The sequence below is a fragment of the Gopherus flavomarginatus genome, chromosome 18 (assembly GCF_025201925.1).
Source record: "Gopherus flavomarginatus isolate rGopFla2 chromosome 18, rGopFla2.mat.asm, whole genome shotgun sequence".
Classification (NCBI taxonomy): domain Eukaryota; kingdom Metazoa; phylum Chordata; order Testudines; family Testudinidae; genus Gopherus; species Gopherus flavomarginatus.
Window position 1 is genome coordinate 8,794,485 of NC_066634.1, and position 16,695 is coordinate 8,811,179.

Here is a 16,695-nt window from a genome sequence, read left to right on the forward strand (position 1 = left end):
ACTTCTTGTGTCTTGCTTAAAGTACTCCTGCTAATATATTCCAGAATGATGTTTTCTTTCTTTCTTTCTTTCTTTCTTTCTTCTGCAACAGCGTTACACTGTTTACTCATATTTAGCTTGTGATCCACTATGACCCCCGATCCCTTTCTGCAGCACTCCTTCCTAGGCAGTCATTTCCCATTTTGTATGTGTGCAACTGATTGTTCCTTCCTAAGTGGTGTACTTTGGATTTGTCCTTATTGAATTTCATCCTATTTACTTCAGACTATTTCTCCAGTTTCTCCAGATCATTTTGAATTTTAATCCTATCCTCCAGAGCATTTGCAACCTCTCTGAGCTTGGTATCATCTGAAAACTTGATAAGTATAACAGAGACTGTTACTGGGAAGGTTTCACCAAGTGTCAGGGGGTTATACCCTGGTGGGAGAGGACTAGGCCTGTACTGGAATAAGGTCACTCTGTACTTCACAGTGTGGAAGAACCAGAATGTCCGTTAGCAGGGGAAAATCCTGGGGGGAATTGGCATGTGGAATGGACAAAAGCCCAATCTGAATTCTCTCACATTGCCCTTCTTGTCCTGTCAAGCTACAGAATAACGTCCACGTTTGCTCCAGATCATCCCATCCTCCCAGGGGGAAGGAAATGGCTGCAATGGAGCTGGCTCAGGTAAGAGATTATCACAGAACTGGTGGTGGGCTCTGCTTGGAGGGAGAGGAGCAGTAAAGGCATAGGAAGGTGGTAGCTGCTACAGGTGGTGGGAAGCAGGAAATAACAGGATGTGACAAACCTGCTGAGACTTGTGTACTCTAGGGTGTGATGGGTTGTCACCCCGGGGTGCAGTCTGGGAGGCTTCTGGGAACCACTGTGCCTGCTAACCTTCAAGCTGGGTTGGCCCTCCTCACACTGCTTTGCTGGCGATTCAGCCGGCCTCTCCAGGCCCTCTTATCACCCAACATGAGAGCATGTGGTGCCATGCACCCAACTGAGCTACCTGAGTGCTTTACCTAAGCCACTCAAGTGCAGATATATAACAACAGCTAATTTTCCAGCTCCCCAACCTTGCACACCTGCTGAAGTATAAATTCAGAATTATACCATCTTATAGTGCACAGGGATCTCTGTAATGTAAGCTCATTAATATAATTTGCCTTCTCCTCGATATGGGACAGATATGCACAACAAGCTTGTGCTAACCAAGCTGAGATTTTCTCCAGACACTTCACTCAAAATACACTGATTAAGATAAAGCATAAAACAAGTTTATTAACTGCGGAAAGATCAATTTTAAGTGATTATTGTTAGAAGAAAAAAAGGAGCAGGTTGACTCTGAGGCGGATATGAGTGCAGGCTTCTTTATTGTGATACTTGTTTCCCTCGACCCAATTGTCGAGTCAGCACTGGATTAGTTACATCACACTCCTTTTTTCTAAGTTAGAATGTAAACGCCTACGTCTGTTACAGCACCCCAAAAACCCTCTCTGAGTAAGAGAAACAACCATACCATTAGTATATCCACCATATCAAAGCATTAGGCATGTCATACAGGCATTTTTACCTTGAAAATACAGTTATTTGCAATAACGTGTTGCTACAAATTTCCCTAAACAGCAGTTCTCAGGGGACGTAGGAAGGGGCAATGAGCAGTTCTCAGGGGAGGAAGGAAGGGGCCGTAAGCCAGGGCTTGTTTATGTAGCTGGGAAAGGACGGGAGGGGGAGATAACATTTCTTTTACACAAAAGACATTCATTCCGAAAACTAGATTTCGCTTGCATCTGCATCCTTATCAATTCTTACAAGCAACAGGGAAAGGAAAAATATGGCAACTTATTTATTAAGCAAAGAATTACTGCCTGCTTATGCCTTTGTCCCCTAATGCCATGTCAGCACATTAGCAGCTTCCCAGCTCTTTTACTTAACCCTAAAATATCCCAACAATTCTAAGTGATAGCAAACAGATCACTGTTAGCAAATAACCAAAAACTCAAACTAAGCCTAACATACTAAATGGATAGAATTTGAATTAGCAATTTCTCACCCTGACTGATGATACAAGCAGTCCCCTAAGTTTCCATACACAAGCTAGAAATCGCTTTACCCTTGGACCAGCACTTCCTCCACTTCAGACTTTGTTCCTCAGATGTTTCCAGGAGTTCTCTTGTGTGGGGAAAGAGGCCAAGAGATGATGGCATACCCCACCTTATGTACCTTTTCCATATGGTGGGACCCCTTTGTTCCAAACTCAGTTCCCAGTCCAGTTTGTGGAAAAATACAGGTATCAAAATGGAATTCATTGTCATGTGGTTTGGTCACATGCCTTAGCATGCCCTGCTGAGTCATAGTATCCATGACTAATAGGCTGGCTGAAACATTCACGGGAAGGCTAAGCTCTTCCACGGTCCATTGTCTTTGTTGATGAGCCATCAGCAGTGTCTGGCTTCATTGTTGTACCTGAAAGGCTAGTTGTGGGTGTTACCCAGAGTAAGCACATTTGAAATGTATCAATATCTATAACTTCGGTACAAACATGATCCATGCACACAAATAAGATAATCATATTCAGCACATGACGCATCTTGCACAAAATGCATCATAATTATATCCTAATCCTATTATAATCATACAACTATGCTGAATATGGGGTGTAGCGTTAGATAGGGCCTAATTTCAAGGCACGGGATTTGGGAATGGAATTTCTCCTCTTTGTGGAACAGGAAATGACCCTACAGCCAGGACTGGGAAAACTTCCCAGACTCTCAGTGCCGGAGCCTGAATCTACTGACACTTCATTAGTTGTGGCAACTGCAAACTTTATCCGTGATGATTTTATATTCTCTTCTAGGTCATTGATAAGAATGTTAAATAACACATGGCCAAAAAGCAATGTTTGTGGGAACCCGCTAGAAATAAATCCACTTGACCATGATTCCCCATTTACAGTCCCAGTTTTTAATCTATTTAATGTATGCCGTGTTTATTTTGTATCATTCTAGTTTTTTAGTCAAAATATTATGCTGAATCAAGTCATATGCCTTACAGAAGTCTAGGTATATTACATCAATAATATTAGCTGCAACCAAACTTTTCATCTCATCCAGTAAGGATATCCTGTTAGTTGGATAGGATCTATTTTGTCTAAACCTTTGTTAATGGGTACTAATTATATTACCTTCCTTTAATTCTTTATTAATGAAATCCAGTATCGACCGCTCCATTATTTTGCTCAGTATTGATATCAGACTGACACGCTTGTAGTTAGCTGGATCATCTCTTCTACACTTTTTAGTATTGGTACAGCATTAGCTTTATTCCAGTCTTCTGGAATTTCCTCAATGTTCCAAGTCCTAATTACAATCAGCATTAATAGTCCACCACGCTCCTCCACCAGGTCTTTAAAAACTCTTGGATACAAGTTATCTGGACCTGCTTATTTAAACTTGTCTAACTTTAGTAACCGCTGTTTAACATCCTCGTGAGTTCTTGTTGGAATGGAAAGAGTGTTGTCATTAACATTTTATGATATGAGTACAGTATCTGTTTTTCTCCAAATCCAGGAGAGAAATATTTATTGAACACTTTTACCTCTTCTGCGTTATTTTTGATAATTCTGCCATTTCCATCTAATAATTTATCACTACCATTGTTAGGATTAATATGCTTTTCAAAACTTCCTTATTTTCGTTGATTGGTCATTGATTTCTGATAGTTTCTCTTACCAACTTTCTACAATTTTGACCTTCTAACTTAGGGGTCAGCAACCTTTCAGAAGTGCTGTGCTGAGTCTTCATTTATTCACTCTAATTTAAGGTTTCGAGTGCCAGTAATATATTTTAATGTTTTTAGAAAGTCTCTTTCTATAAGTCTATAATATATAACTAAACTATTGTTGTATGTAAAGTAAATAAGGTTTTTTAAAATGTTTAAGAAACTTCGTTTAAAATTAAATTAAAATGCATAGCCCCCCAGACTGGTGGCCAGGACCTGGGCACTGTGAGTGCCACTGAAAATCAGCTTGCGTGCCATAGGTTGCCTACCCCTGTTCTAACTTATATTGTTTACTATTGACATCCCCTTTTTTCCATATATTTTATTTGGAGAGTGTTGGGATTCCTACCAGGAAGCCATCAGTAGGGTCCAGAGCCAGCCCCATCTCCTATATCAAGCTCTGGCTAGTAGGTATGTGATAAATGTGAAGACCCTGCCTCCGTCTATCAGCTGGGAGACACAAAAGTTCTCTCTTTCTACCCTGATGTCTCCTGGCTGCTCTAAGCAAGGTGGGGTGGAGCTCTGTTAACATGTGCCTCCTGGAGCTTCCCTTTACTGGTGCTGCTGGGGTTGTGACTGGGGCAGCAGGTACTGAGTGTTGGACTCTTTTTCTCTTTCAGGATTTGGTGACTTTCGAGGAGGTGGCTGTGTATTTCACCAAGGAGGAATGGGCACTGCTGGACCCCACTCAGAGAGTCCTCTACAGAGATGTCATGCAGGAGAACTATGAGACAGTGGTCTTGCTGAGTAAGAAGTCCTGTCCCCTTGGTTATTAGAAGCTGTGGGGTCTCTTAAAGACCCTGAGTCGTAATAACTTTACACCTTCATTCATCTCACAAGTTTTGACAAGTTTTCTTGCCCAGCTTTTTTGCCTTATCTCCCACCCACTAGTGTAATTTTTGGACATTTGCCTTCTTTGGTGCCGACAGTCATTTTAAAATTGCGTTGAATGTATCCTTATTGGCTACATTAATAACTATATTAATCACTGTAGCTTTCATGCCATTTCCTCGTTTTAAGAGGAAAATATGCTGCCTGTAGAATTCTAAATTGAGTAAATAGGTGTGTGACTGATGCATAGCTTGTGTGACAGTCAGATGAGCTCCTCTTTCTGTAGGAGAGCGTATAATGTTGCCATTTGGGACCCCACGGGTGAAGGGAGAACAGAGCTGTGAGAGGAGAAGGGATGGGGGGATTAGATAACTTTGGGGTGCCAGGACATGGGGAGGGTGTGTGCAGTGTTGGAGCTAAGAAGCAGCAGGGAGGGATGAGGTAATGAGAAACAAGGAGGGAACACAGGAAGCTCCCAAGGGGCTGGGAGGTGTTGCTGGCTGAGAGTAATGGGAAGAAGGGGAGGGGAGTGTAGAGGAAGGGCACCCGGGAAGTGGGCTGCGTGGGTCAATGGGAGGGAGGAGAGGTTTGGGGCTCTAGAGCTGTGGGGGATCCCAGACCTTTAACCCCCAATCCCTACCGAAGCCTTGTTGCTTTAGAGCCTACACTCCAGTTTTATTTCTGTTTAGTTTCACTTCTTTTTACATTCCCCCCCCCCAATTATTATTTTAACTCTTAACCTTCCTCTCCCACTCATTATCCCCCTCCTCATATAACCTCCCCATCTCTATGCACAGCGACCCTGGCCATCGATGCTGAGTCTTTGCTGCATTCCTCCCTTCCATAGCAGGGCCGCTACCCAGGCACAAGTGGCCACTTTGCTGATGATGTCACAGGGTGTTGTTATAGTCTGTACAATTTTTACACCTATAAGATGATGTATTCTGAAGCTCTTCACACCAGTCTCTATACCGGGGTAGGCAACCTATGGCACGGGTGCCGAAGGCAGCACATGAGTTGGTTTTCAGTGGCACTCACACTGCCCGAGTCTTGCCCCACCAGTTCGGGAGGGCTCTGCAATTTAATTTAATTTTAAATGAAGCTTCTTAAACATTTTAAGAGCCTTATATACTTTACATACAACACTAGTTTAGTTATATATTAGAGACTTATAGAAAGAGACCTTCTAAAAACATTAAAATGTATTACTGGCATGTGAAACCTTAAATTAGAGTGAATAAATAAAGATTTGGCACACCGCTTTTGAAAGGTTGCCGACCCCTGCTCTATATGCTAGTACAGTCTGTTCCCCAGTGTTCCCTTCCTAGCTCTGATGCCGCAGAGCCTTGCCTGTGTCCTCGTTTCCTGTTCTCGTTCCCCCCCTTAACAAACGTTCGACATTGGTGGCGCCTCATCTGGAGTACTGTGTCCAGTTTTGTGCCCCACTCTACAAGGAGAACGTGGAAAAATTAGAAAGCATCCAGTGGAGGGCAACAAAAATGACTAGGGGACTGGAACACATGATTTGTGAGGAGAGGTTGAGGGAACTGGGATTATTTAATCTGCAGAACAGAATAATGAGGGGGGATTTGATAGCTGCTTTCAACTACCTGAAGGGGGGGTTCCAAAGAGGATGGATCTAGACTGTTCTCAGTGGCAGCAGATGACAGAACAATGAGTAATGATCTCAAGTTGCAATGGGGGAGGTTTAGATTGGATATTAGGAAACACTATTTCACTAGGAGAGTGGTGAAGCCCTGGAATGGGTTACCTAGGGAGGTGGTAGAATTTCCTTCCTTAGAGGTTTTTAAGGTCAGGCTGGACAAAGCCCTGGGTGGGTATTGGTCCTGATTTAGCAGGGGATTGAACTAGATGACCTCCTGAGGTCCCTTCCAACTCTGATATTCTATGATTCATAGAATCTATGATTCCAATTTTTCTTCCCTCTCCTGTTTATAGAGTAATATTCTCAGCTATACCTTAACCAATCGTGCTGAAATTTAACTAACAGATTCTAACATATTGTAACATAATTCTCTAACCAATTATATCAAACTACTCTAATTAACTTACACCTAGCAAAATTAATTATACAGGAGAGAGAAACAATTAGAGAACCAGACTGATTAACAATGTAAAAGTGATGGCCATAAAGATAAAACAATACAGGAATGAGTGTTTCACAACCACAACCATTGATAAGTGATTTCTTGCCAGACAGGATGCTATCAAACTAAGTTTTCTTTAACCATCTTAAGATCTGTTTCTTTATCTGGTGGTGATGGGCACCATCTAAACATCATCATATTCCTAACACCCCAGTACCGCCTTATTTCATGTGATTGGGATGTTAAGATGTGACCGTTCACTTCCCAGCTTATGGCTGCCCCTGCTGCTTAGCCAAAGGCCTTAGCCTAAGAACAAGGCCTCAGACTATCCTAGTGAGAGAAGGCCCATACACAGTGTGATAATGCGGTTCTGGCGGGACCCAACTGAGGTGCCAATTCAGGACCAGTTGCTTAAACAGGGCAGTTACAGCCCAAGGCTGGGATTTTTCCACCTCTAAGGCAAACCAAACCAGCCAGACAAAGAGGACTTTGGTTTCACCCCACTGGCTAACCACAAGTCACACAAGCAATTTCCTTAGACACTCCAGTCTCCCAGTATCACCACCGGTGCCACTTGTCCTGGAGATGAATGGTTATGAAAACCAACACCCCAATAAAAGAAAACGGTTCTCCCAATCCCAAAGAATCAAGCCCTAGACCCAGGTCAATATACAAATCAGATCTTTCCCATGAATCACACTGTTGCCAATCCTTTAGAATCTAAAATCTAAAGGTTTATTCATAAAAGGAAAAAGATAGAGATGAGAGCTAGAATTGGTTAAGTGGAATCAATTACATACAATAATGGCAAAGTTCTTAGTTCAGACTTGTAGCAGTGATGGAGTAAACTGCAGATTCAAATCAAGTCTCTGGAGTACATCCCCCACTGGGATGGGTCATCAGTCCTTTGTTCAGAGCTTCAGTTTGTAGCAAAGTCCCTCCAGAGGTAAGAAGCAGGATTGAAGACAAGATGGAGATGAGGCCTCAGCCTTTTATAGGCTTTTCCAGGTGAAAGAACACTTCTTTCTTCTTACTGTGAAAAATTACAGCAAAATGGAGTCTGGAGTTACATGGACAAGTTCCTGCACACTTTGCTGAGTTACAAGGCGTATCTGCCTTCTCTCAATGGGTCAGTTGTGTAGCTGATGGTCCTTAATGGGCCATCAAGCAGGCTAGGCAGAGCTAACACCAACTTGTCTGGGATGTCTTCCAGAAACACAGCATAAGTTTGAAATACAGACAATACAGAGCCAATACTCATAACTTTAACTACAAAATGACACATACACACAGACAGCATAATCAGCAACCCATAACCTGGTCTTAGACACTTTATATGACCCCCTTCACATAAGATTTGGTGCAACTACAGGTCCTTTGTTGCAACCATGTTCTATATTGTCCCAGATTATATTAATAACGTCACACCCCAAACACAAAATTGATGCAGGAAGAGATGACACAAACATCTCTGACTGCATCCCAAGAGCTCCCCGTCCTTGGATCTGTCTCACTACAGCTAGTGTTGGGTTAGAAGCCATACCACTGTATAACAGAAATGGTTTATTAAAGTCATGTTCAATAACATTATTGAATTTCTTTACAAACTTAAGGTATAAATTGGTTAGCTTTTGCAGCATGGTTCCTGTATGTTTCATGTGATCTTGCCAAGAGCTAAAGAAAACAGCTACTTTATCCATACAAGCTCTGGCCAATGTTTGGAACCCAATTAACATCAAACCAATGTAAATATTAATGTTGTTTATAGTACAGGAATCTTGGCATTTAGCCATGAAAGCAATATGGTAATGTGCCTCAGTTTCCCTTTTTTATACAGCACATAAGGTCTGGAATGTCTTTTCCCCTGTGGAAAGTACCAATACTGTTTATAGGCATTAACTGTGAAACATCAGTATAACAAGGCCTTTTAACATGAAGTGTGTCTTCATGCATTGCTCTCAACGAGTTCAAAGGATTTTCCAAAAGATTAGGCACATTTTGCATTCTTACAGTTTTTGGTAATGGCAACACATCAGTTACAAAAATCATCATTAGCAATAACAACAAATTCATTGCAAGTGTCCATTTACAATCATATTTGTCATGCCACATCTTTGGCTCAATACCACTGGGGTTTTGGCATTTTAGGGTTAACCTGTGGCTTCCTTTTGCAAAACACAGTTTTCTTTTTCCTCCTGGTCCTGCAGGATCAAACCCTGATTTCTCTTGCTTAACAGAATTCACTGGCTGATGGGCTGGGCTCTCTGCGCTAACAGCTATTAGCAAGTCTTTCTTCTCCCTGCCAGCCAGGTAATTTGCATCAACACAGACACTAGCTTTTAACTTCTTAGCTGCTACCAATTCTGATGCTGGACTCTGTTTTAAAGAGATACCACACAAATCCAAAGGATCTGAGGGTGAGAGTTTGCTTGCTCTCCCCTGCATTCTCAAGCATTGAGCCATAAAACTGTTTTGCTTTGAAATACCAGTAACCAATTTTGTCCTTAAACCCTGAAGCACAGACTGCTCACTTACAGAATCAGCATGGAGACATTCCTCTCCCAACACTATTGTCTTCCCAACAAGCTGGCCAAATACAGCCACTTGGTTATCGGGCTGCTCAACTTTCTTAGCAGCTTTTACTCCATCAGAGACCTTTTCAAAGCTACCCTCACTGGACATTTTAAAAGGAAAGTCAGTGGATCCATTTACAACAGAAAATTTCTGGCTGTTAGGAACTGAAACTTCCTTGACTAAATTACTTTTGCACCCTTCAGTTGCAATAAACTGCTTGCACAGATTACCATGAGGATTTCTTTTCCCAGGAGCTTCTTTAAGCAGCAATTCATCCTTCACAGAAGTTTTGCCCTTACCCTTTTTACCTAGGGCTTGCTCTAAAGGAACACTTTCTGAGCAACAACAGACTCTTTCTGGGCCTCACTTACATTCAGAATTACCTTTGGCCCATCCGGCAGATTTCTACACAATCCCTTTTTAGGCAAACTTATAGACTTTTTAGATAACAGGTTAGAAGCATTCTCCTTCCCTTGGCCATGGACAAGTTCAGGAATCTTTTTCTTCTTGCTACAAGTTGTCAAAATGTCAGTAGGTAACACAATTAAATCACCTTCATGCTCTCCTGGTGCCCTGGCTAGGGTATCACCTTGATCAGACAGAGTTGCTCCACCCTTTTCCAACCATACATTAGCAACTGGCAAACTACAAGCACCAGAATTGTCTGGTCACTGGGATTTTGCTACAACACTAACTGGATGCAACCTAGTCACAGTGCCATTCTCCCCAGCAGACACAAACTTAGGACCATTTCCTTTCTGGGCTTTAGCTGTATCCACAATCAACTCTGCGACAACTGCACTATTCTCAACCCTCACAGGCTGAAAGGCACCTTCTGTCTGCTCCACTGACAAAGAGGAGCTGGAGACACATTCTCCTTCACCAGACACACAGCTTGGGATCTCATTTCCCTTGTCCAAGCACACTGGGCTGTTCACAGACAACTGCTTGGAGAGCGAGGTAGCTTCCTTCATAGGCAAGTCAGTACCCCTGACAGACAGAGGCACCTTTCCTTCATTGTCACATTTCTCCACACAGGAAACAGGTAAGGGGTAGGGACACTCATTTTCTACTATTCTTGTCTTCCCAAACTGCTGACTAGACAAAGCCATCAGCTCACTAGGCTCCTCCAAACTTTCCTTAGCAGGCACATTGCCACTCCCAATGGATAAGCTGCTGCTTTTCCCACTACACTGAGCTACTTCCAGCAAATTACAGTTACCCATATTAGGTTTACTTTTACAAGCAGTACTAGCCACCAATTTATCACCCATTCCAAATTTACCCTTTCCTTCCTCTGTTAGGGCTTTTACCTGACCATCTACTTTAATCTGCTCCTGAGAGACATTTTCCTGACCAATGAGATCTTTCTGTGCTTGATCTAATTCCAGATTTACTTCTGAGACATTAGACAGACGTTCAGAAATTCCATTCACAGACGCACCTTTGGAGTAACCCTCCTCAGGCAAATCATTGCCCACAATAGAGACAGGTTTGAGATAATTTCTGTCCTGTGACTGGCTACTTGAACTGTACAAAGCTTTAACATTTTCCCCAATCAAAAGATCTTTAAGCAATAACTTCCTTACCCCAGCTATAACTTCATGCTTAGCACTATTCCATTCAAGGTGGATTCTGGTTAAAGGCACATGTACAGTAAATTCATAGAGGACTACAGCATTCACACTGTTTTGCTAAATAATCTTCCTCTTTGACAAGATCTGCTTTAACAAGAGTGATGTTAGAAGGCATAATTTGCACTAAAAAGCTTTTACCATTGACTTTTACACTCTCTATGAATTTTCCATTACCACTCCCATACATCGCACTGGCACAATTTATGGAGCCACCTTCCACTGAACTTACAGTAACAGCATTTACATAAAAGGTGGCAGTATTGGGGTACATTTGGTTACACTCAGACAACTGCTCAGAGTTATTCAACATTTCGACATTGTTACAAACTGGACTTTCAAGAGGATACAATTTCTGCTGCTGTTCTCTTGATTTTTTGACTTGGAGCTGGAGTCCGACCGTCTCCTTCTCAGCAGCCAGAAGCTCCAGATGCCCCTTACGTGCTTTTTCTTCTCTCTTAGCAGCTTCTTTCTTTCTCTTCTCAGCCTCTTTCTTTCTTTCTCTTAGCAGCCTCTTTTTTTAGCTGGGCCAAGGCTTGCTTCTCTTTCATTTGAATTTCTGCCAGTTTTTGCTCATGTTCAAACTGTAGGCTGTCCATCAGGGCTTGCAGTTTCATTGCTTTTGCTGATGCTTTCTGGCTCATTGGTCACTGATCTTTAACCAACCAAACTCTCAATCCCAAATTTCAAATTTGGATAGCATGGGATTCTGACCTAAAGCTTAATTGACCTGGTTCTGTGGATCCTAGCACGGCTACGACACTGTGATAATGCGGTTCTGGCGGGACCCAACTGAGAGTGCCTATTCAGGACCAATTGCTTAAACAGGACAGTTACAGCCCAAGGCTGGGGTTTTTCCACCTCTAAGGCAAACCAAACCAGCCAGACAAAGGGGACTTTGGTTTCACCCCACTGGCTAACCACAAGTCACACAAGCAATTTCCTTAGACACTCCAGTCTCCCAGTATCACCACGAGTGCCACTTGTCCTGGGGATGAATGGTTATGAAAACCAACACCCCAATAAAAGAAAACGGTTCTCTCGATACAAAGAATCAAGCCCCAGACCCAAGTCAATATAAAAATCAGATCTTACCCACAAATCACACTGTTGCCAATCCTTTAGAATCTAAAATCAAAAGGTTTATTCATAAAAGGAAAAAGATAGAAATGAGAGCTAGAATTGGTTAAATGGAATCAGTTACATACAGGAATGGCAAAGTTCTTAGTTCAGGCTTGTAGCAGTGATGGAGTAAAGTGCAGGTTCAAATCAAGTCTCTGGAGTACATCCCCCACTGGGATGGGTCATCGGTCCTTTGTTCAGAGTTTCAGTTTGTAGCAAAGTCACTCCAGAGGTAAGAAGCAGGATTGAAGACAAGATGGAGATGAGGCCTCAGCCTTTTATAGGCTTTTCCAGGTGAAAGAACACTACTTTCTTCTTACTGTGAAAAATTACAACAAAATGGAGTCTGGAGTCACACGGGCAAGTCCCTGCATACTTTGCTGAGTTACAAGGCGTATCTGCCTTCTCTCAATGGGTCAGTTGTGTAGCTGATGGTCCTTAATGGGCCATCAAGCAGGCTAGGCAGAGCTAACACCAACTTGTCTGGGATGTCTTCCAGAAGCACAGCATAAGTTTGAAATACAGACAATACAGAGCCAATACTCATAACTTTAACTACAAAATGACACATACACACAGACAGCATAATCAGCAACCCATAACCTGGTCTTAGACACTTTGTATGACCCCCTTCACATAAGATTTGGTGCCACTACAGGTCCTTTGTTGCAACCATGTTCTATATTGTCCCAGATTATATTAATAACGTCACACACAGGTTGACTGTGATTTTGATTCTTTGTTTTTATAACTCTGTAACTAACTAAGTGATAAAAATACACCTAAGTTCTTAAATAATAGGCTTTACAGGCAGGCCTGAATATCTATATTCTAACCGTGGGTTCTATCCCTTCTTCCATTCTGTGTCTGTTTTGTCTGTTTAGATTGTAAATTCTTCAGGGCATTGCCCAGCTACTAGTCTCATTTGTCCTTTGCCTAGCACAGTGGGGCTCCAGTATTAGTTGGTCCTTAGGCACTAAAGTAATGAATATGATTCATAATAATAACTTCCCTGTCACTTTGAGCCAAAGAAGCTGTCCTTAGGATGTTACTGCTTAAAAATGAGCTGGGGATAAAACCATGGAATATTCTTGGTGACAAGTATCCCACAAACTCCACTGACCTCCCTTGCTTTCTTTGCCTGGAGTAGGGTTTCCAGTTACCAAACCTGATGTAATCTCGCAGCTGGAACTAGGGGAAGAGCCGTGGGTCCCGGACCTCCAGGGCTCTGAGAAAGAAGTGCTCCCGAGAGCTGCCTGCACAGGTGAGGAATTGGTTAAACCAACTTAAAAACTGTTTGGGAATGCAGGAAACATTTGGGATGCCCTACAAAGACCCTGTGAGGTCTCCAAGTTCAGGATTGTTCCATGTAGATGTGGAATCATTATTGCAGATGTCACTCATGGCTTCCCTCCTATTCTGACTGACAATTGGCAGCAGGTCCCTTCCCGATCTCACTTTCCCCTGAGTGTTCCGGTGAGATACGGACCAAAACTGATCCATTTCTCTCTCATCTGTGGAAGGGTTTGGGAAAATCAACTCCTGATAGGTTTGATCTCTCCCACACATGTTTTGGTTTGTTCATCCCTTTGTCCATTCCTCTCTCTGAAATTTCCTTCCTTTCTGGTGCAGGTAGTGATCTATGTCTGGATTGGCTCTGTCTCCCATCAGGTGATGGGACTGTGAGTCAGAATGAGGAGGAGAAACCCCATCAGGAAGATGCTGAGCAAGTAAAACCACATGGAACGTTAGCAGGAAGATTGAAAGGGAATGTTTCCGGGAGTTGTGCACTCCGAGAAAAAGCAAAAGTCTGTAAATCTGAGGAGAGGCCAGAGGAAAACTTTAGTAGCCACTCAGACCTTATAACATGCGACAGAATCAACTTGGAAGAGACACGCTACATATGCCATGAGTGCGGGAAGAGCTTTAGTCGGAGCTCTACCCTGATCACACATTGTAGAATTCACACAGGAGAGAAGGCCTACACATGCTCTGAGTGTGGGAAAAGCTTCAATCGAGGCTTAGACCTTATCACACATAGGAGAATCCATGTGAGTGAGAAACCTTATGGATGCTCTGAGTGTGGGAAATGTTTCATTCATCGTTCAGGCCTCATCTTACATCAGAGAATCCACACAGGGGAGACGCCCTACACATGCGCTGAGTGTGGGAAAAGCTTCCGTTGCAGCTCACACCTTTTCCGACATCAGAGAATCCACACAGGGGAGAAGCCCTACACATGCACTGAGTGCGGGAAAAGCTTCAATCGGAGCTCCAACCTTGTCACACATCGTAGAATCCACACAGGGGAGACACCATACATGTGCTCTGAGTGCGGGAAAAGCTTCAGTCGACGCTCACACCTTTTCAGACATGAGAGAATCCACACAGGAGAGATGCCCTACACGTGCTCTGAGTGCGGAAAAAGCTTCAATCAGAGCTCTGCCCTGATCACACATCGTAGGATCCACACAGGAGAGATGCCCTACACATGTTCTGAGTGCGGGAAAAGCGTCAGTCACATCTCTGCCCTCATCACACATCAGAGAATCCACACCGGGGAAAAGCCCTACGCATGCACTGTGTGTGGGAAAAGGTTTAGTCGGAACTCACACCTTATCAGACATCAGAGAATCCACACCGGGGAGAAGCCCTACACGTGTACAGAGTGTGGGAAAAGCTTCAATCAGAGATCCAGCCTTATCACACATTGTAGAATCCACACAGGAGAGACACCCTACATATGCACAGAGTGTGGGAAAAGCTTCAGTCATTGCTCTGCTCTTACCACGCATTGTAGAAACCACACAGGAGAAAGGCCCTACACATGCTCTGAGTGTGGGAAAAGCTTCAATCAGAGCTCACACCTTATCACGCATAGGAGAATCCACGTGGGTGAGAAACCTTATGGATGCTCTGAGTGTGGGAAATGTTTCATTCATCATTCAGACCTCATCTTACATCAGAGAATCCACACAGGGGCGATGCCCAACACATGCCCTGAGTGCGGGAAAAACTTCACTTGCAGCTCACAGCTTTTCAGACATCAGAGAATCCACACTGAGGAGAAGCCGTACAAATGCACTGAGTGTGGGAAAAGCTTTAGTCGGAACTCACACCTTATCAGACATCAAAGAATCCATACTGGGGAGAAGCCCTACACATGCACTGAGTGTGGGAAAAGCTTCAATCAGAGCTCCAACCTTATCACACATCGTACAAGCCACACAGGGAAGACACCGTACACATGCTCTGAGTGCGGGAAAAACTTCAGTCAGAGCTCTGCCCTGATCACACATCATAGAATCCACACAGGAGAGATGCCCTACACATGTTCTGAGTGTGGGAAAAGCGTCAGTCACATCTCTGCCCTCATCACACATCAGAGAATCCACACCGGGGAGAAGCCCTACACATGCACTGTGTGTGGGAAAAGGTTTAGTCGGAACTCACACCTTATCAGGCATCAGAGAATCCACACTGGGGAGAAGCCCTACACCTGCACTGTGTGTGGGAAAAGGTTTAGTCGAAACTCACACCTTATCAGACATCAGAGAATCCACACTGGGGAGAAGCCCTACACATGCACAGAGTGTGGGAAAAGCTTCAATCGGAGCTCCAGCCTTATCACGCATTATACAATCCACACAGGGGAGACACCGTACACATGCTCTGAGTGCGGGAAAAGCTTCAATCAGAGCTCTGCCCTGATCACACATCATAGAATCCACACAGGAGAGATGCCCTACACATGTTCTGAGTGCGGGAAAAGCGTCAGTCACATCTCTGCCCTCATCACACATCAGAGAATCCACACCGGGGAGAAGCCCTACGCATGCACTGTGTGTGGGAAAAGGTTTAGTCGGAACTCACACCTTATCAGGCATCAGAGAATCCACACTGGGGAGAAGCCCTACACATGCACAGAGTGTGGGAAAAGCTTCAATCAGAGCTCCAACCTTATCACACATCAGCGAACCCACACTGGGCGACACCATACACATGCTCTGAGTGTGGGAAAAGCTTCAAGCACAGCTCAAACATCGTCTCACATAGGAGAAGCCACATGGGAGAGTAACCCAACACATGCGCTGAGTGCAGGAAAACTTTCAGTCAGTGCTCAGGCCTTATTAGACATCAGAAAATCCACATGAGAATTGTAATAAATCCCTTGACTAGGGCTGGCCAAGAAATTTAAAAAAAAAAATCACATATGCTAATTCCCACATAGTGATTTTTGCACCATCTTCACCATGGTCTCTCAGCTCTGCCAGATAAGTTGCCTGCTTTTACCTTTTTCAGCTCACCCTTCTTTGGGGTCAGTCTTATGATCTCTTCTATCAAGTCCTTTCCTTTTGAGGCATAGGAGTGTGTGTCCCTCTAGCCAGGAATATTCATCACCTCCAGGTGGAGGAGAGAGAGATTTGATCCCAACAAGGTACACTGAGGCAAAAACTACCTGTGCCTTACATCCACTAGGACTGTACATGGCGTTGGCTGCTCAAGTTAGTGATCTTGGTGTAAAAAGTTGTAGTGCAGATGCAGCCCAGGTGCAGTGGTTGGCATTAGCTTTCCTCTTGTCTTGACCTAAACTCCATCACTTCCTAGTCTAAACAAACCCTGAGCATCATGGTTATACTGTTCCCCCATTTCAAAGCAATTGT

The 16,695-nt window shown here is 43.5% G+C and overlaps 1 protein-coding gene and 1 pseudogene across 1 annotated transcript in view; one reads left to right on the top strand and one right to left on the bottom strand.

Annotated features, from left to right (window-relative positions):
• The window catches only part of LOC127036605 (zinc finger protein 560-like), an 813,726-nt gene that overhangs the window by 19,385 nt on the left and 777,646 nt on the right, over nt 1–16,695 (bottom strand). The gene's annotated exons all lie outside the window — the stretch shown is intronic.
• On the top strand, nt 145–16,199 carry LOC127036570 (zinc finger protein 420-like; annotated as a pseudogene).